General features: G+C 41.6%; 1 protein-coding gene across 6 annotated transcripts in view; it reads right to left on the bottom strand.

Moving 5' to 3' along the window:
- TFDP2 (transcription factor Dp-2) overlaps positions 1–20,386 on the bottom strand; it is a 156,702-nt gene that overhangs the window by 85,980 nt on the left and 50,336 nt on the right. The window contains exon 1 of one of the 6 annotated variants that reach the window (XM_073359799.1): positions 1,261–1,378. The exons of the other annotated variants lie outside the window; for them this stretch is intronic. The gene's annotated coding sequence lies outside the window, so the exon portion shown is untranslated. Of the gene's footprint in view, positions 1–1,260; positions 1,379–20,386 lie in introns of those variants that run through there. 6 annotated transcript variants of the gene reach the window in all.

Here is a 20,386-nt window from a genome sequence, read left to right as displayed (position 1 = left end):
ATAAAATAATTTAATTCCCATAAATTTTCTTTAGACACGATCTGGTTAAGCCAGATTTATAACCTCCTCACCCTCATCAACTACTGTGAACTTTGAATGAAACAACCTCAATTGTAACAGGAGAGACATCTGTTTCTTTTTTTCCGAATCAAATCCTCATCAGGAGTTTCCCAGCTCAAAAGTCTGTTGTGCATTTTTTTAAATCAAATCTTGTTGATTACTTCCATGGATTTAATTATTATTATTTTCATGATTATGATCCCATTACAACTTTATTTGACAAAGCTAAAGCATTAGACAGATTCCTGTCTAAATTAAAACAGTTATGTAGTATTGTTCTTGGTAACATGTGTATTGGAAACAAAACCACAGCGTACTACTGCTCATACTTCAGGCTACTTAAGTATATACACTTATTCCAGGTATCTCAAGTGTACTCACTCCATTTCTTGTGAACATACAATAGTAAAGTCTTTACACACACTGTTCAGATCTAGGCAAGATGTCATTTATTTTATTTTCTTGCCAACCCAAATAAAAAAAACCTAGCATAATGGCAGTTACTACCCCAACAAGCAGACACCAAATGGTGCCACCCACACTCTCACACTGTGCCTCATAATAAACCATAAAGCAGTGGAATGCACTGGCCCCTTTATGAGCAAACAATACCCTGGCTTCATTAGAATACAGCTGACATTTTCAAAGCACAAATACTTCAAGAGAATTATACTAGATAAAAATTATGATAGTGAAATACCATGTAATAAAATACATACATCTTAACCTACTTTTAAGATATATTTCTAAAGATCTAAAAAGAATATTTTCTCCTTTTGCACATTTTTTTAAAGAAATAACAAAAGTGTAAATCATAAAGGGCAAAGTTCGTTATATCAATTTAAAATAGGTATAAGCATTTTGGCTAGTTTTAATGGCATGAGGCCAGATTCAGTATTCCACATTCAATGCTTTAATTAACCAGCACCACTTCTGACAACTGAGTTAAGGAAAGAGGAGGTAAAATAATTCCCAAATTTTAATCTATTTGTTTAGACATGTAAATGACAAACTAGGCTAATTCTTTACCCCTCCCCCCCTCCACACTGTAGTTTTCTTGCTTGCAACTTTCAGGAATGTCTTAAAATTTAATATGCTAGGAATTCTTTATTACTTTAAAAAACAGTAGCTGTTCCAAAACACCAAATACTTTCTGAAAAATACTTATACAGCAGACAGAAACAAAATGCTCTCTCTTACCTGGACTAAGGAAGCATGCCTCTCACAGCAGTACCAACAACACTCTACAGTCTTTGTTACCATTCAGAGGAAACTTGAGACTGTGCCAGACATGAGCAATCAAACTCAGAACAAGCCCACTTCAAATACTTCGCTAGAATTCCAAAAAGATGCTCAAGATAGATGTCCTATGGTAACTCTAATTGATAAAGATGAAACACTTAACTGCAATAAAACATTTTACAAAGAACTGGCATACCATAATCTGCAGAATGAGCAGCACACTATCATACTCTCCAGCTTTTTAAAGCTCACACTTCTTACTTTTAAAGATTTAAAAATAGTTTTTACTCATGCGAATGTTTTATAATTTACCATTCATTTTGATTCAATTTAAACAGTCATAGCATTACAATCTACAGTATAAAAATCTAAATAGTGAAGCCTGTATATGCAAATTATAAAAGTTGGAATGTTCTTTTGGTTCCAGGCTGCATCAAAAACTTGCTACAGCCTCAGAGCAGGAAGCCTTAACATTTCTTGAAAGCCAAGCAAAAGTAACACAGGAAACTGAAAGAAATCAATTTTTTTTTGTTTCAGGGCCAGATTCTGCAAACACTTGCTTCTTTTTTCCCCTTTTTCATCCCAGAGCATCTTTGCAGACATGGGGAACAGTACAGTATCACCATTCATTCTTGTCCATGGCTTGTTCCTTCACTAAAACCAGTCTGGTCATGTCTCTGCCTACAAGTCCCACAGTCTAGTTGATGGTCAGCTCAGGGTCAGACTGACTTTGGTTGTATTTGTATTATTTTCTTTGGCATCCTCTCATGCGTTTGTCTTCTGAAGCGTCCCCATCATCATAATCTTTTTGACTGTAGTCAGTCCCATATCCTGAGTTCACATCCTGCTCTCTAACTTCTGCAGACCATTGCAATGTCAGTAATTTTACCCACATAAATAGTCCTATAAATTTATGCTCAATAAAATTACTTGTATGTACATGTTTGCAAAATTTGGACTTAATTGCTCAGCTCTGAGCAAATTCTAAACTTTGAATTATCTGCTCAGCTTTCTTATTTATAGAGCTGAGCCTATCATCCTCTGGTCTTAATAGCTTGTTTGATGCTTTGACCAGCAGGTCCATTCCTAATGTCAGTGAAGGATATCCTAGAAATACTATTTTTATTTACAACTTGCTAGGACCCATTGCCCACAGACAGGATCAGAACTATATTGTACAAAGCCCTGTACAAACACAGTCCCCAATCCTGTAATGAACACCATGTATGCTGACCCCAGACGCTGAATGGGGCTCTATGTGGGTGCATAGAGGCAACTGTGGTCCTTGCCTTGAAGACTTAACAATTTATGGTCTCAATCCTGCAATAAGAGGTGCACAGGCAGACCACTGCACCCATGCAGAGTCTCACTGACTTCAGTGGGAATCCATGATACACAAGGGTCCACCTAGAAGCATCTCATTTCTAGGATAAGGGTCCAATGCTTCTAATTACCATTATATTCAAGACAGTTTTACTGAGTTATCTTCATTTCTCCATTTGCTGTTAGAATTCTATCTTCAATACCATTAATTCCAGCTCTAGAATACATGCTTTATGTTGCCACAAGCAGGAAACCCAGTTTGGCAGGCCATCCTCCACGCGCCCAAATAAAAAGCTACAAAGAAAACCAAAAAAAACCTGTGGTTGTTTTAAGCTTAAAGTCCTACATATATTTCCTTTAAAACAATGTTTACAAGCTGCTGTTCCTTTAAATGTCTCTCCTGGATGATTGCTCGGTCAGTTCCTTACATATCTACACATCTTGAAGATGTCTGTCCATTATGTGCAAGGACGAGAAAATTATGGAAAAACTTCACCATCTTTCAGCTGGCATGATTAAAGTTGATGGGCCTGACTAGTTGCCTGACAGAAGCATAGCAACTACTAGAAACAAAACAAATAGGACTGAATGAAGGAAAATTATTCTCTCAGCAAAGCATCTCTTCTTTCCCAGCTGGAAAGCAACTGTATAGGACAAATTATTTTAAGAAGCCACCCTCAGAGTTCAACAGTTGAATAGTCAAGTTCAAAAGTTTGTTCAGCCTGACCTTTCCCCGCACTTCAATTATATGACTGTATCTCTGAATTTATAGTAAGACTGTAGAAAAGCTGCCAGAACTATAAGTGCCTCTGTGGTGCCCCCTCTAGGTAACCTGGGATGGGATTCACAAAGGTATTTAGGCACTTAACACCCACTGATTTCCAGATGATTTTAATGGGAGTTAGGTGCCTAAATACATTTGTGAATCCTACCCTTGGTATCATAGCTCCTGAATCATTCAGAAGGTGGTGGTGGGTTCAAGGAGTGAGCTGGGGCACTAATTGTGGAAAGGCAGAATACCACAACAGTGCTAAAATGCAGGGATGAGTGGAAAGTAATTAGAAGCTAGATAAATACATAAACCAGGTAGGGACTGAACTTCAGAGGCTCCGAGGACCCACAACTCCATTTGCAGTTAATGGAAGCTAGGCTTACTCTGAAAATGAAGTCTGTTACCTACAGAAGATGAAATGAATTTTTTTTTTATTAGAAACAGAAAAGGATCATGGGAGAGACCACCAATTGCAGAGAAAAAATATTTACAGAAAAATATCCTATCCTTAAGATGCCTTTTTTTAGAATTTACTATAGTCTATTTTATAGATTAATGGATTTTAAGACCAAAAGAGACTATTATGTCATCTAATCTGAGCTCCTGAACAACAGATGATGGATTTCATGCAGTGAAATCCCTACATCAAGCTCAAGAACTTGTGGTTGAATTTTTCTCTTCTTTTAACTGCTAATATTTAATGAAGATATTCACCACAAAATGTTATTGCAACATTTATAACAAGAGAATGATTAAACTGACACTTTTAAGAGAACATTTATATTGAATTATGAAACTAATAATTGTTTACTTGTCTCTGTTAGGAACTAATAATTTCTTGTATTTCCGTCTCATACAAATATGGGAAAAATATATTAAGAACTAGAGAGGGCTTTTTAACATTTTTTGTTTTACATCCAATTCTAGATTCAGAATAAGCAAGAATGCCATTCTTCCTCTTCTCTAGTGTCCCAGTCAGCTTCCGCAGAATTTAAGCTTTCATTTTAAACTCAGATTATGTTTCCAACCCTATTGGGCACAAAGATAACCTGTTCAATGTGAATACTACACTGCATCTGAAACAATTCCTGTAAAATGGGGGTTGGACTGCCACAATTAATTTCAGTGGGAGCTAACTTTGAAGCCTAATTATCTCAGTGTAAATAGTAACTTTAAGTCTTACTCTTCTGACCATTTTAGCAATGTATTTATACAGTGTGGCTGGATTCTATACAAGTTAGAAATAAAAAGGATTATATTAGGTAATTAATTTATGTATTTTCAACACATATCATGGTACCTAAACATCAAATAATTACATGGAAACCCAGCTCAACCCAGAAGCAGAGAAAAGGGCCAGGTTTTCCCGCCATCTCCTAGTCTTATCTGCCATTTTAGTCAACTGAAAACTCATCAGCTTGTAATATCTTGACGTGCTTTACTGAATTTTCTTCATTGACTGGTGCTTGGGTTAACTTCTTGCCTTAACCCATGTTTTGCATGCCCACCACATATCTCATCTTTTCATCTCCTTTGTTCCATCTTCTCATAATGATATCTTTCCTTTCCTCCAACTACCCTCTCTCTCTTCTCCCCTTTCCTTTCCTCTTCCCACCCCTTCATCAGCTCCCTCACCTCGCAACCTTCCCCCAACCAAAAATTATCAATAATTCAGAATATAAACATGTATTTTATTATTAAATAAAAAACCTCACTAACAGGATAGCAGAAATCTGCTGATCCACCATGACAACAAGTGTTTGAACCCTGCAGAGAAACTGTCTCTGAATTAATGAGCCATACCTGCCACAAACCTTAATATAAGGTTGATAGGCAGTGACCTTTGGGAGAGAATAACTTCTAGAACTGCCCATGCAAAGGGAAAAAGCTTAGAAAGAGGTTTATGTTTTACTTACAAATAAATGAAGCCAAGCCCAGGGAAGAGGGTAAATTTGGACAATCAATGAGGTTCTCTGTGCTCTGGTGAGAATGGGGAGACACTGAGGCCTGGATCCTCAAAGGTATTTAGGCTCCTAACTTTCACTGATTTCAATGGAAACTAGGAACCTAAATACCTCTGAGAATTTGGGTCTCAGCCTATATATATTTGGTACAAGAAATGGGTTTTGCAGACATGATCTGCACAGAGTGAAAATGAAAAACGTCCTGAAATGGCTAACTGAAAAACAACTGCAGCAACAAGAGCACACAGACCACAGCCTTACCGTAACAAACACAGACTGTGGGCCAACAAAAAGTTGTGGCTGCAACCTAACACGCTTTGTTGCAATACATAAAGAAGCAACAGAGGTTTGCAGCCCAGCAGGCATGAGCAACCATTTCACCCACTTGCTAACTGGGCTGCTTATAAAATACCAATCCTTTAGCAAAAAGCAAGAGTGGAAACTAATCAGAGGTAAACTTAGCCATTCTGAAGCAGGTTGTTATCACAACTCAGTGCAAGAGGGAATCTGCCTTCCAGATTCTGGGTGAGCACACTGCCACAAACTACAAGACCATAAAAAGTGCTGTCTTACAGCAGTGTGGGAGATCTTGGAGGAGAACATACGAATGACCATACTGGGTCAGACCAATGGTCCATCTAGCCCAGTATCCTGTTTTCCAGCAGTGTCAGATGCTTCAGAGAGAATGAAGCATTAATTAAGTGATCCAGTTCCAGCATGTGGCAGTCAGAGATTTAGGGATACCCAAAGCATGGGGTTACATGGCTAATAGCCACTGATGCACCTGTCCTCCATGAATTTATATAATTCTTTTTTGAACTCAGGTATACTTTTGGCCTTACACAACATCCTCTGGCAATGAGTTCCACAGGTTGACTGTGCATCATTGGGTGACCCCTGGTTTGTGCTATGTGAAGGAGTAAATAATACTTCCCTATTCACTTTCTCCATACCACTCATGATTTTACAGACCTCTATCGTTTTAGTCATTTCTTTTCTAAACTAAACAGTCTGTCTTTGTAATCTCTCATGTGAAAACTGTTCCATGCCCCTAATAATTTTTGCTGTCCTTCTCTATACCTTTACTAATTCTAATGTATCTTGAGATGGAGCGACCAGAACTGCACACAGTATTCAAGGGCTGGGCATACCATGGATTTAGAGAATAGCATTATGATAATTTCTGTCTTATTTATCCCTATCCTAATGGTTCCTAACATTCTATTAGCTATTTCTGTTACCAGATGTTTTCAGAGAACTCTAGATTATGACTCCAAGATCTTTTTCTTAAGTGGTAACAGCTAATTTAGACCCCATCATTTTGTATGTATAGTAGGGGTTATTTTTTTCAAATGTACAGTATTTTGAATTCATCAACATTGACTTTCATCTGCCATTTTGTTGCCCAGTCACTGTTTTGTGACATCCCTTTGTAACTCTTTAGAGTTCGCTTCAAACTTAACTATCTTGAGTAATTTAGTATTGTCTGCAAACTTTGCCACTTAACAGTTTATCCCCCATTAAAGATTATTTATGAATACGTTGAACAGCACAGGTCCCAGTACAGAGTCTTCAGGGACGCTGCTATTTACCTCTTTCCATTCTGAAAATGACCACTTATTCATACCCTTTTAACCAGTTACTGATCCATGAAAGGAACTTCTCTCTTATCCCAGGACTGCTTAGTTTGCTCAAGAGCCCCAGCTGTTTGGACAGGCACTTGAGTTGGAGCACCTCAAGTTAAATAGAAGAGGGCTGGAGTTTCTCCGTTTCACCCACAATCACCTTGGTCTTCTAGAACCAGGACGTATTACCCTTCTGGGCACACAGCAAAGTTGTTTTTGTTTTTAAAACAGGCTTATGGCAAAATTGTGGATTTATAAATAAACATGCGATGATCTGTGGCTTTGCTGCTCAAGTTTATGGTGAGGGTGGAAGGTTGCAGATTTCATGCCCAGGAACTCTCCAGGCTGCCTGACTCCACCAGTAGGCAGCTCCTCAGGATGCCAGCTCAAAGCAACTGTAAACTAATGACTTGGGTGAGCAAATAGGTTCTGGGGGTAAATTTGTGTTGATTTGTTTGGGGGGAGGGAGGGTGCTGCAGTGCGGGCCTGTGTGTGTTTGGGGTTATTGCGTGTGCTGGTTGCATTGTGGGGGTGGTTGTGTTTTGTGTCTGAAGGGTTGTGCTGGAGAATTTTGATCAATTTGTGTAGGTGGTGAATAAGGGGTAGGTGTTACGAAGAATGTGTGTGTGTGTTTGGGGTTATGATGTGTGATTGTTATGTGGGTGGTTGTGTTGATTTGTTTGGGTGTGTGGGTTGCACTGGAGTTTGAAGTGAGTTGTATAAGTGGCAAATCAACCTTTGAAGAACTGTAGCCCTTGGACCAAGTAATCCATGATCTGTGCAGTCTCCTTCCTATCACTGACTCATTACAACCAATTGTTGCCTGCAAATTAGCTGTATAGTAAGTATACTGAGTGGCTGGGTTACCTCTGACATCACAGTGGTCTAGGTCTGTTGGCACAGATAGACACATGCTGTACTGTTTGTTTACTGTGTGTACACACACACAATACACACATATAGTGGGGTAGTATAGAGTCAGACAGTACAGTTGGAGCAGTAGGGGCTAGTCGAATTTTACTTTTCAGACGGGGAGTATATAATCGAAGAAAGGAATCAATTTTAAAAGAACTGTTTAGAGCTTAGGGGAGATTCTAGATCATATCTAAAGGATATAATTATGAATTCCTTTCCTGATTCACCAGAAAATAGTAAAATAGAAAACTATCTAATTTGTGTTATACCCCTTCCTGAGCAGAAATCTTCTCATAGTCCTGCAGAAGAGACCACTAGCAAACAAAGCAGTTAAATACATTTAATATATTAATATTCAGGTCTGCTGCCTCTGAAAGTATTGTCACATCAGTTATTCATGTAATAAAAAAATCTGAATGGAGATAAGCAAATCTGGCTCAAATGACCTGAGTGAAATGACTGTGTAATATGAAGAAATGTCAATAGACTGATGCACCTTATTTTTAGTGTTACGTGCTCTGCTAGTTTATACAAATCAATTTTTGTAATGTACAGTTGTAACGTTACACCTCTGAGAAGTCAGCTAGCTTTCCCCTATAGTCTGTTTCTCCATTAAAAATAGACCAGAGCAAGCTGATAAAGTGACCGGTAAGAATCATGAACAGCCACAGGAAAATGGAGAGTAGAAAGAGCCAGTTGGGGAAGGGGCGCTGTCTCCCCAACCAACTTTATAAAAGTGGGATCTTTTCACATGGCAAAGTAAAATCCCCAAACTAGTGTAACAACTCTGACACCTAGCAATAGGGGTTTCAAACCTACTAATGGAAAGAGGATGTTCCCCCTTTCCAGTGGGATCCACAGTTTTGGAAAGTGCCCAGATAAGTCTTTCAAAATGAAATTTTCAGATACAGAAAGCTATTTTAAGTTATTTTTTCTGCTTTTATGGTGCCTCTGTATAAGTTGGGCTTTCAGTAATTAAGAGACCTGTCTTTAAAAGTGGAGGAACTTAAGGAGTTTCAACAAAACCATAACATTTGTGAAGTAACGAGGCTATAGCATGATTTACACAAAATACATGATTGTGGCATGGGGTATAAAGATTTTTATCAATACTTTTTTGGGATGACCTGAATAATTCATTCATGGGTTTGCTATGTGTAAGTAATGCAGCCATTCCAAAGTCATCCTGATAATGGTGTGGTGTAAAGAGTTTATGTATTCACTGTATCTATACACACATTGACCATTAAAGAAAGGGATGGTAGCACTGCCTATTATTAATGCTACCTGACACTTCCCATTAAGACCCGATTTTCAGTTTCTTATAACTTTGCTTGTCTACAGGGGATATACCCTGGAATAGCTATTACTTAACTATCCCATGATAGCACAAACAGGGTACCCAAAAATCAGTAGATTAAACAAACAAACAAACCAACCAAACAAAGTTACAATAAAATGTTAACATACTACATCATCATTGAATACTAACCTGTCCCTGAATAAGTACAGATCTGGCTAAAAGATTCTGGCTTGCTGGCTGGGAAGCCCTCCTCCTCTGATAGAAAGGGTGACTAAATTTCTAAATATCTATCCTCTTTCTCGCACCATTTTGTGTACGTACTTGGTGTGAAAGCTTCTCCACTACAAAGATAGTCCATATTTTACTATATCACAATTTCACAGGAGGAGGCGGTCACATTTCCAATAATGTGCAATACAAATCTAGCTGCTAAATAAAAAAAAATTTGTCATTCTGTTTAAAATGTAAATCCTATACTGGGCATTAGGTAAGCAGGTCAGGGGATCTCTAGGAAGCTGGCATTTTGTCATAAGATTAATCTCTAATTATGTTCTCCCAAAACCATTTAATTTCTGGGTACAACGACTGTGGCTGCAAATATGTTCCCCTTTCCCTATATGGTCCCTCCAACAATACCTTCCTAGTAGCAAAAATATGATGGATCTTAACTGGAGCCAAATGCCATCTTTTCAGTAATTTATACAAATGTTCATTATGAGCTGCACAAATTGATGATGTATATCTCCTTTCCCCAGATAAAGATCCATTCATTTGGATCAATTTATTTGTTCAAATTCGTCTCCAGTCTTTTCAGCTAGGTTGTTGTTTTCTTAACATCTTTTTCATTCAAAATTATATATGCCTTAGAAATTAAACCTGGTGTTCCTGCTTGCTCCTGGGTCAAATCCTCAAATGTGGTTAAAGATTTAGCTAGCGCTCCCTCATATGCCCAGATTTCAAAATAAAATTTTGACTTAATATTGAAAATATAAGATTTTTATATTTTCATTATTACATACCTCTTGGTATGATTTCAAATCAGGAGTTAAGAACAGCTCTCCAAACTGAGTAATCTCAGCTACTACCCACAACAAGTAGTCACTCTGATATCTCCTAGAGATAAATTCCTGATTATTAAAAAATGTAGCTAAGGGAGAGGAATTTAGAAAATTTGTCCAAAGCTACTAAGGCGGTCTGGATGAATGGGTGACTATTTTTGGTGACCTAAACTTCTTTTTAGCCTAAGAATTACTATGAATAGTTATATCTGAGCTCCAGGCTTGTTCGAATGTTTGGATGTCTTACTGTTAAACCCATCTGATCACATCTTTTAATTGTGATGCATAATAATACTGACTATTCCAAAGGTGGAAAAAGGATTTAGACATTGTGAGTGAACTGTGATACCTAATTAGAAGAGGGAAAAACCAGTGATTTTTAAATTATGTCACAGGTAAAACAAACAAGTAATTATACTGATGTGACTTACACTTGTTTATTAATGCATAATGTAGTGAAAAAGGTGAAGGGGTAGAAGAGATAGTTCCATCATTCTGGAAGCAGAATCCTAATGCAAAATGCATTCACCATTAACATGACTTAAACCTTAGTAATATTAAGGCATAAAATTGTCTTTTATTCAGCTATCCATTAGAAAAGTAAATAAAATAGAAATAAAAAGAAACAGTTGGCATTGTATCTGTTTAGTTCTATCCGTAAATTTATGTTAAGGCTATGGTCGTCTTCTTTTGTATGCCATTTGAAAAGCAACAGGCTGAGATTATTATTGAATCTTGATATTCAAAAGACATTCTAATACTTCTGGGATACCGAGGTGGATCCCCCTTATGCCATCCCTGTAAGCATGAATGGGGCAACTGTCTGTGATGTAGGGCATAATTTGTACCTCATCAGTCACTGTTTGGCAATTCTCTTGAACTCATAGGGTCAAGATAAAAATTATACAAAGTCACTTTCCCCCCCAGTTAGTACATTCATGTTGTTCAATCAACTATGTTAATACTCTGCAGTTTAACAGCACCATTTATGAGGATCAAAGTGTTTTACAAAATCACTGAGCCCCAACCCCACTCTCAGAGATCACTTCAACTGTTGTATTGCAGTCACCTTTTGAGTGGAACATCCTAGCTGTTCCAAACAATACACAACAGCAGCAGTTTAGGGTCAAACGTAAAGAATACTGTAACCAACTGGAAATGCATGGAATTGGAAGCTGGCAAGGACACTTAATAAAATGCAATGGGATATTTAATCAACACAAGTAGTCATCAGAACCTCTCAAGTCTCCTCTGAATGAAAGCACCTTCATTAGCATAGTACCCCTTAATGCCACATCTGTAACCAGAGGGAAGAGTGTCAATTACTGAATCAGGCCAGGTCTATACTTAAAACTTTTGTTAGTAATGTCGATTAGGGGTGTGACTTTTATTTTAAAAAATAACATTTCTATAATGGCGAAAACACTAGTATAGACATACTGGCAAAATAATGCTTTTGATAGTATAGCTTATACAGGGTCCTCATCCTGTTATGTTCACAGCATACATACAGAGAAGTCAGATAAACAAATGCATTGAAACCTTCCAGCAAGAGAAACACTATCTCTAGAATTCAGAACACCACTACAAGAATCCCAAAAACAGAAACAAAGCAGGCTGCTCCCTAAAGCTCACCCCACCTTACTCTAAGCTAACTGGCTGCAGAAAAGACTCTGATCACATGCTTTCCTGCAGATCCCCACAGCCTTCAAGCTGGACCAGGAAATTCTTTACAAATTACAGTGACAGCCTACAATTCCAATGCAGTTTTCAATATACCACTCAAACAAAATAAGTATACTGGCAAAAGCATGTTTTTGTCAGTATAACTGTTTACACGAGGGCTTTTGTCAGTAGAGCTATACCAGCAAGCCTTTTCTAGTGTAGTCTAGGCTTAAGTATTTCTAAAAAACTTACCATTTTGGTGTCCTGACTGAAACAATACTTATAACTTCCTTCGAGGTCACTTATCAAAATGCTGACCAGACCTAAGCCAGATTAGTTTGTGAAATCTTACAGGTCCTCAGTGTGTACACTACAAAGTTATGCTGGCATAACTACGCTGCCTAGGAACATGTTAAAAAAAAAAGTCACACTGCCTAGCTGACATAGCTGCATCTACACTGCTAGTATAGCTATGTTGATGAAGAGTGCTTCTGTCAGCTTAGCTAATGTAGTACGGGGTAAGGTGGCTAAGCAATGCCCACAAAAGAAATCCTGTTGGCTTATGCTGGGTCTCCCTTACTGCACTCTTCTGGTATAGCTATATCGGCAAGCATTTGTAGTGTAGACAGCTAAGGATTACAGAATAAGCGTGGTTGCATAAAACACAACACATTAGGCTCCTTTTACAGTGGGGCTAAAACTGCATCAAATCGGTTTTGATCCTTAATGTGGATAAGACTTAGTTGCCTTGTATTTTGTAATTTGGAACCCAACTCCCCAAAACCACCACTTGTGGTCATGTTTTTTCACTGGTTTCCAGTGCAATCCACTAAGCTTATATTATCTTTGTAGCCCTGAATTCTTGAACACAGTTATCAGAGATATCCTATAACCAGTTCTAACAGTTAAGACTAGCTGGAAATTGCTTACAATTTGATTTGAACATTAGTTTGAACTCTCCAAGGCTGGGTCAAGGACTATGATTATTTTTTTAAGGACTTATGATCTGTTCCCTTTGACTCTATGCTAGAGCCCAAGTCTGTGAATCTTCATGGCATGATGAAAGATACATTTATTTTGATTAACATCTGATTAACATGATTTGATTTTGTGATTTTTTTTTTTTTGGTAATTAAAAACATCAAGCTGCCATAGTAGCAGACACTATAGATCAGGGGTGGGCAAACTTTTTGGCCCGAGGGCCACATCTGGGTATGGAAATTGTATGGCAGGCCATGAATGCTCAAGAAATTGGGGGTGGGGAGGGGGTGAGGGCTGGCTGGGGGTGTGGGCTCTGGGGTGGGGTCAAAAATGAGGAGTTCAGGGTGCAGGAGTGGGCTCTGGGCTGGGGCAGGGGGTTGGGGTGTGGGTGTGAGGGCTGCAGCTGGCAGGGCTGGTTCTTGGGTACAGGAGGGTAGGACTGAGGGGTTCGGAGGGCAGGACTGAGGGGTTCGGAGGGCAGGAGGGGGTTCAGGGGTGGGGTAGGGAATTGGGACAGTGGAGGGGGTCAGGGGCACAGGCTCCGGACGGTGCTTACCTCAAGCAGCTCCCAGAAGCAGCAGCATGTCCCTCCTTTGGCTCTTACACGGAGGCACGGCCAGGTGGCTCTGGGCGCTGCCCCGTCTACATGCACCGCCCCCACAGCTCCGATCGGCCTTGATTCACGGCCGACGGGAGCTGCAGGGGCAGCGTGCCGAGGCCCCTGGCTGCCTCTACACTTAGGAGCTGGAGGGGGGACATGCTGCTGCTTCCGGGAGCTGTGTGGAGCCATTGCATGTGTGAAGTGGGGCAAGCCCAAGACCCTGCTCCCGTAGTTTGCCCACCCCTATTATCAATATTAGTCAGATTTAGTAATAAAAACATTTGAAGTTGGAAAACAGTTATTTCCAAAAGCATCCCCCTGGGATCTTAGTCTGCTTGGATTTCCTAAACTGCTGTGATTATATGTTTTATACACACACATGCAGGGCCACATGCTGTCCTAATATGGGAAAAACCACAGAGAATCTAGGAAACTACCCAAATTTCCAGTGACAGTTTCCTCCAAATCATTCTCTTGGGAATGGCAGGCTTTGCTCTTCACAGGATAGAAGATTATGTTCCATAAGACTACAGCTCTTTGGCCATCCTGTAGAGGAGCCTTGGACAACTCACTTGGTTCCCCAGGCCCAATGGCAACATGACCCCCTAAAAGCCAGTACTCTCCTCCTTGCAGATTTCCTTCACAATGTGTCACGTTTCACTATCCTCCCTATAGCAGAGGGCAGAGTATTACTGTCATGCTGAGAGGTACTGGTGACTGCATGGATCACAAGCTTCACTGATATTGATGGGGCTGAATACACCCTTCAATTCTCATGACTGAGGATAAAACAAAAGAGGTGTGAGACCCTGCCCAGGAATTTTGAACTGAGCGGGTGGAGGGGCTTTACTGAGTATTGTTTGGGCAAGGGTGTGTGTGCCCAAGTGTGAAGGACTGCAGAACACAGAGAACCAAAGAGTGAGGCAAACAGCCTGAAGCAGCAGCAGCAGGTATTCTGGGGAAGAGATTTTTTGGGTCAGGGTGCAGGCTGAAAAGAAGCTTGTTGGTGTCATGAGCAAAAGAAGCTGTTATCTGCTATTTGATTCCTTCTGTGTTCAGAGACAAAGAACTTGGCAAAAAATTGTTTTTAAATAACCAAAACTGCATCACAAACGCCTCATTATCACAAATTTATCTTCTTAACTGGACCAACTTACTAGACACTGATTTTTTGACTAGCCACTGAGATAAAAAAAAGTGGTAGAAGTGGTGGAAGAAAAGAAGAGGGGGGAAAATATGGATCAGGCCTGCTGTTGGAGCAAGAAATTGAGATTGGATAGGCAAGTTGAATAATCACCTGCACTACAGCTGACCTAACACTCAACACCTGAAAAACCAAAGCCAAGACAGAGCAGATAAAAATGTGGCAATCTGAGTCACTCACTCAACACAAAACCCCTCATTGCAGACGGTGGGAGGTGATACATTCATATTTTTATGAACATGTTGATTTATAGTCATTTTGCAAGTGCTTCAGTTAAAAATTCTATCAAGGTTAAGAAGTTTAAAAGTTCAGTCATAGAATATTAGGATTGGAAGAGACATCAGGAGGTCATCTAGTCCAATCCCCTGCTCAAAGCAGGACCAACACCAGCTAAATCATCCCAGTCAAGGCTTTGTCAAGCCGGGCCTTAAAAACCTCTAAGATTGGAGATTCTACAGCCTCCCTAGGTAACCCATTCCAGTGCTTCACTACCCTCCTAGTGAAATAGTGTTTCCTAATATCCAACCTAGATCTCCCCCACTGCAACTTGAGACCATTGCTTCTTGTTCTGTCATCTAACACCACTGAGAACAGCCTAGCTCCATCCTCTTTGGAACCCCGCTTTAGGTTGTTGGTGACACTGGGCACTACACTAGGTAACTCGGGAGGGTGGAAGACCACAAGTGTCGATGAAGCCCTCTTGCTTTATGCCCAGATAAACAAGGCCCCTTTGCTCCTTGAACTTTTTGTGACCCTGCATAACTATGAAGAAGCTAGCACATAAACAGATAGGTTTGCACATGGCTCGCCAGCCAAGGCCAGTTTCGGCCTGGGAAACAAATAAATAAAGCAAAAATGTTTAGCAAAAATCAGTAACAAATAGACTCAAATAAGGCAAGGCTCGGGCAATGCTACTCAGGAAAAACATAACTGGCTGCTTTAGCTGATTGGCTATGGTATTGTATGGGGCAACAAATAATTAATTGCATAAGCTTATATAATAAAATAAGCAAAAGTATAAAATATATACTAAAATCTGTATGCGCTGCTGCAGAATTTGAGACAGCTCAGTCTCCCTGCGCCCTATTTGAAGCTTCAAATAAATCTCTCTGCTTCTCCACCCCATTGTGGTCATTGGCGCGACGCACGCCGGGCAACGAACCCAGCTGTTGCTTGCCTCGGGCACTCTGTGCCGGCAACAGTACTTGGCGTCCCTGGGTGGGCTTCGAGGCCGCTATTTAGCCTTGTCCGGACTCCTCCAGGTGGTCGACGGATTGCGGCGACAACTGATGGCCAGCGCGCACCTGTGAGTTCATCGGGAGGCCTCGGAGACACGATTTGCTCGACCCTGGAGGGCACAATGGTGCAACGCGCCCCTATAGTGGAGAAGCAACTGTAGGCGACGGTGAGGAACCGGTCCTTTGGAAAAGGTAGGAACAGTCCAGTGGTCTGGACTTTCTCTTTTAAGACCTGGGGACGCCCAGTGTCATCTGGGAATATGGGACAGGGACAGAGTACTACAGGCAGGGCACAGTGCACACCCCTAGAATGCATTCTAGCAAACTGGAAAGTGTTTGAATCGAATCCAATAACAAAAAGCAAATTAAAAAAGTTTTGTACAGTAGACTGGCCTCAATATCGGCTAGAAGACCAGGAACGGTGGCCACCGGGAAAGTCAGTCAATTATAATACAATCCTCCAATTAGTTCTGTTTTGTCAGCAAACAGGTAAATGGAATAAACATCTGTATGCACAAGCGTTTATAGCTTTAAAAAATAGAACAGACATTCTACAAAGCTGTAATTTGACTCCAACAGGACCGGTAGTAGCTAATGTTAGCCCCCAGAACCCCCACAATGTTGTAATGGCAGATTCGGTGTCCCCTTTGGCCCCCACACCGCCACCTTATAAGGGTAGGATGCCTCACGTTCCAGAGATTGCCCCCTCAGCGGGACTCTATCCTTTGATTATCGAGACTGTTGTGGCTCGCCCAGGGGCAGACGGACGCCAGGTCACCACCATGCAAGTTTACACCCATGTGCCATTCAATCCAATAGACTTAGCAGCTTTTAAAACACAGGCTGGGGAATTCTCCCCGAACCCAAGCCGGTTTATTTCAGTCTTTAAGGGGTGCCTCAGTAGTCACAAGCCGAATTGGGATGACTGTAATATCCTCCAGAGAACCCTGCTGTCTGAGGTAGAGCGGAATCAGGTTACAGCTAAGGCAAGGGGAGCGTCAGCTTTCAAGCAAAAAAAAGAAAGCTATCTGTCAAGTCCCTACCCCAAGCACTCGTAAACGTCTCAGGGCTTTTCTGGGTATGGCAGGCTTTTGCAGGATCTGAATCCCAGAGTTTGGACTATGGGCTAAACTGTTATAGGACTGTGTCAAGGGAACGGATCATGACCCCTTTCACTGGTCCCCAGAAGCCGACAGGGCATTTAAAATCCTAAAAAAAAAAAGCTGATGGAAGCTCCAGCCCTGGGTCTGCCAGATCTCTCTAAGCCATTTCAACTGGATATGCATAAACAAAAAGGGGTGGCCCTGGGAGTGCTAACCCAGTTGTCAGGGACCTGGAAACGTCCCGTGGCTTATTTTTCTAAGCAACTGGATCAGGTTGCAAAGGGTTGGCCAGCATGTTTACAGGCGATCGCAGCTATTGCCCTAGTACTTAAAAAAGCCAAGAAGCTAACATTGGAAAGGGTTATGCAAATCTATACTCCCCCATATGGTCCGAGCCCTGCTATACATCAAGGGTGGGCTCTGGCTCACCCAGGCTCAGATTGCTCAGTATCAGGCTAAGCTGCTAGAGAACCCCAAAGTCACCCTATCTTGCCCCACCCTTATCCCAGCCACCCTCTTGCCAGAAACAGAGGAACAAAAACACAACTGTTTAGAAATCATAGATGCCCAATACTCCAGCTGCCAGGACTTAAAGGATCAGCTGCTCCCAAATGCAAATTATGAGTGGTGCACTGATGTCATGGCAGCATTGTCATAGAGGGGCAAAGGAGGGTGGGTTATGCTGTCGTGACCCTCCATGATACCACAGAGGCCGAGAGGTTACCCACCGGGACCTCTGCCCAGCTGGCTGAGCTTGTAGCCCTGACCAGTGCGCTCGAACTCTCAAAGGGAAAGCGCGTCAACATTTTCACCAATTCAAAGTATGCTTTTGGGGTGCTGCATGCTCACGCTGGCCTGTAAAAGCAAAGGGGAATGCTAACAGCCCAAGGCTCCCCAGTCAAATATGGGCCCCAAATTCTCCAGCTCCTGGAAGCCGTACAACTCCCCTCAGAAGTAGCTGTGGTGCACTATAAAGCCCATCAAAGAAAAAATCAAGACGTGGCCAGGGGCAATGCCAGGGCGGACAGAGAAGCCAAGCATGCCACCACCTTGACTCCACCAGAAGCTGAGGATGCCCACATGCATACCCTTATCCCATCAGTGGGGGAGCGTTCAACCCCTCAGTACTCTTAAAAAACACACACACACAAAAAACCCACTAGTTAAACTCGGTCTTCAAAAAAAAAAAAAAAAATGGCTTCATTTTCCAGAAAAAAAAAAAATCCTCCTACCAAAGGGCCTGATCCGGCCAGTACTGCAGCAGCTACACCAAACCACTCACGCCGGCAAAGAGGCCCTTAGCCAGCTAATGGAAAAATACTTCTTGACTTCTGGACTCCGACCCCTGGCTACCCAAATACAAGCTGACTGTTTAGTCTGCCAAAAGAATAAACCTCGGCCAGGACATCCAGTAACACCAGCTACCCTGGAACCCACTCCAGGCCTCGCACTAGTGTGGCAAATAGATTTTACTGAGTTTCCCCGAACTCAACGGTTCAAATATCTACTTATCTTAATGCACCGATTCAGCAGATGGCCTGAAGCCTTCCCATGTCGTAATTGCACTACCAAAACAGTAGCCCTCAAGTTTGTTAGGGAAATTATTCCCCGCTTCAAACTCCTCCAATAAATGAAATCTAATAATGGGACGCACTTCACAACAAAAATAGTTCAAAACATCTCAGATGCCTTACAGATCCCTTGGAAACTCCATACACCCTGGAAACCGCAGGCCAGTGGTATAATGCAACGCACCAATCAAATCCTTAAGCGACACCTCTCAAAAGTGTGCCAAGAAGCCTCCCTGCAATGGCCCGATGCTCTGCCCCTTGTCCTGCTCTGCGTCCGCGCTCTCCCGAAGGGTAAATTAGAACTTAGTCCCTCTAAAATTATGTTTGAAAGGCATGGCCTATAAATGGGACACCGGTTCTAGCAAAAAAGTAAAACATGGGGTGTGGTTTTTTCATCTCAGTACATGTGCTCTCTGTCCGCTGTTCTCTCTTCTCTCCACAGGTACACTAAAGACTTCCAGCCTCTTCCCTTAAATAACCCTGTCCACTTCTTGCAGCCAGGTGACTCCGTGCTTGTGCATACCTGAAAAAACAAGCCTCTCCAAAAAAAAGTGGAAGGGACCCCACACCGTTCTGCTGATTTCCCACACAGCGGCAAAGGTCAAGGAACACAAAAACTGGATCCATTACTCTCGTCTGAAGGTGGTGCCTAGTCCTCCACCAGCAGAACATCCAGCACAACACCCTCCAACAATCTTGAACTCAAATTATTGTTTAAAAAAACATAAGCACCGGGGGGGGGGAAGAAGCGGGGCTACAAGGGCATATACACCATGAGGTCCCTCATAGTGGGTGTCATTTGCCTGGTATTCCCCATTTATCTCTCTCAAAAAAAAAAATGGTTAAAAACCTGTTAATTTAAATGTAAATACCTATAAGGCCCTTAAAAATCGCCTTTGCCGGGGAATTTAATCTTTCCAACTGCTGGATATGTTCCCAGATCCCCTACCACACAGCCAGCTTCCGTTGGAGGGCAACCCCCCCCGCAACCGGTCAGACCTCTGTAACAGGTAAATAAAAGCAAATGCCACTCGGTTGCAAACACAGCCCACCTTAACAAAAAACTGTGCTAAAAAGGCCAGTTTAGCAGCAACACTAATCCCTAGAAACCCTACTGGAATGCAACCCATGCCCCCAAACCCATCCAGCTACGCTCCGTCCCCATGGGCCTCCTTTGTTATCGCCAAAAAGCCGCTGCTAACCATACCTGGTTTGCTGGTAATAGCATCTTTCAGTATTATTTGTTCCCGTCCGCAAATACCACTATTCCTCTGCGTAATAGTGCTGGCCAAGACACAGGCAAAGGGCTTCAATATTACACCCCCTTAGAAGCCACAGGCAACAAATTGGGCCACAATGGCAAGGTAGCCAATGAACAGTCCTTTTATGTCTGTGGTAACTCAGCCTATAAATGGCTACCCCACTACTGGCACGGAAGCTGTTATTTGGGGTATCTTACGCCTCCCCTTCGGGTCATGGCCCACCTCCCATCGGGCCGGCACCAGCGGTCCCTGTATGCCACCCACAAACCCATTAATAAAAAAAAATAGATTTGGTATAATCCTTCTCCCAGCATATAAAGTGGGTAAACTGGCCAAGCTCTATCGCCAGCTCTCTGTATTCCTCACCAAGTTCGCCAATAATACCTTGGCCATAAAAAGAAGCCTCAACACAAAACTTTATTAACTCCAGTCGTTGTCCCTGCAAAACTGCCAAGCCCTAGATTACCTTTTGGCTGCACAGGGCAAAGTGTGTGCCCTA

This window comes from Lepidochelys kempii, chromosome 9 (genome assembly GCF_965140265.1).
Source record: "Lepidochelys kempii isolate rLepKem1 chromosome 9, rLepKem1.hap2, whole genome shotgun sequence".
Lineage (NCBI taxonomy): Eukaryota > Metazoa > Chordata > Testudines > Cheloniidae > Lepidochelys > Lepidochelys kempii.
This window is presented reverse-complemented; position numbering and strand designations above follow the sequence as displayed.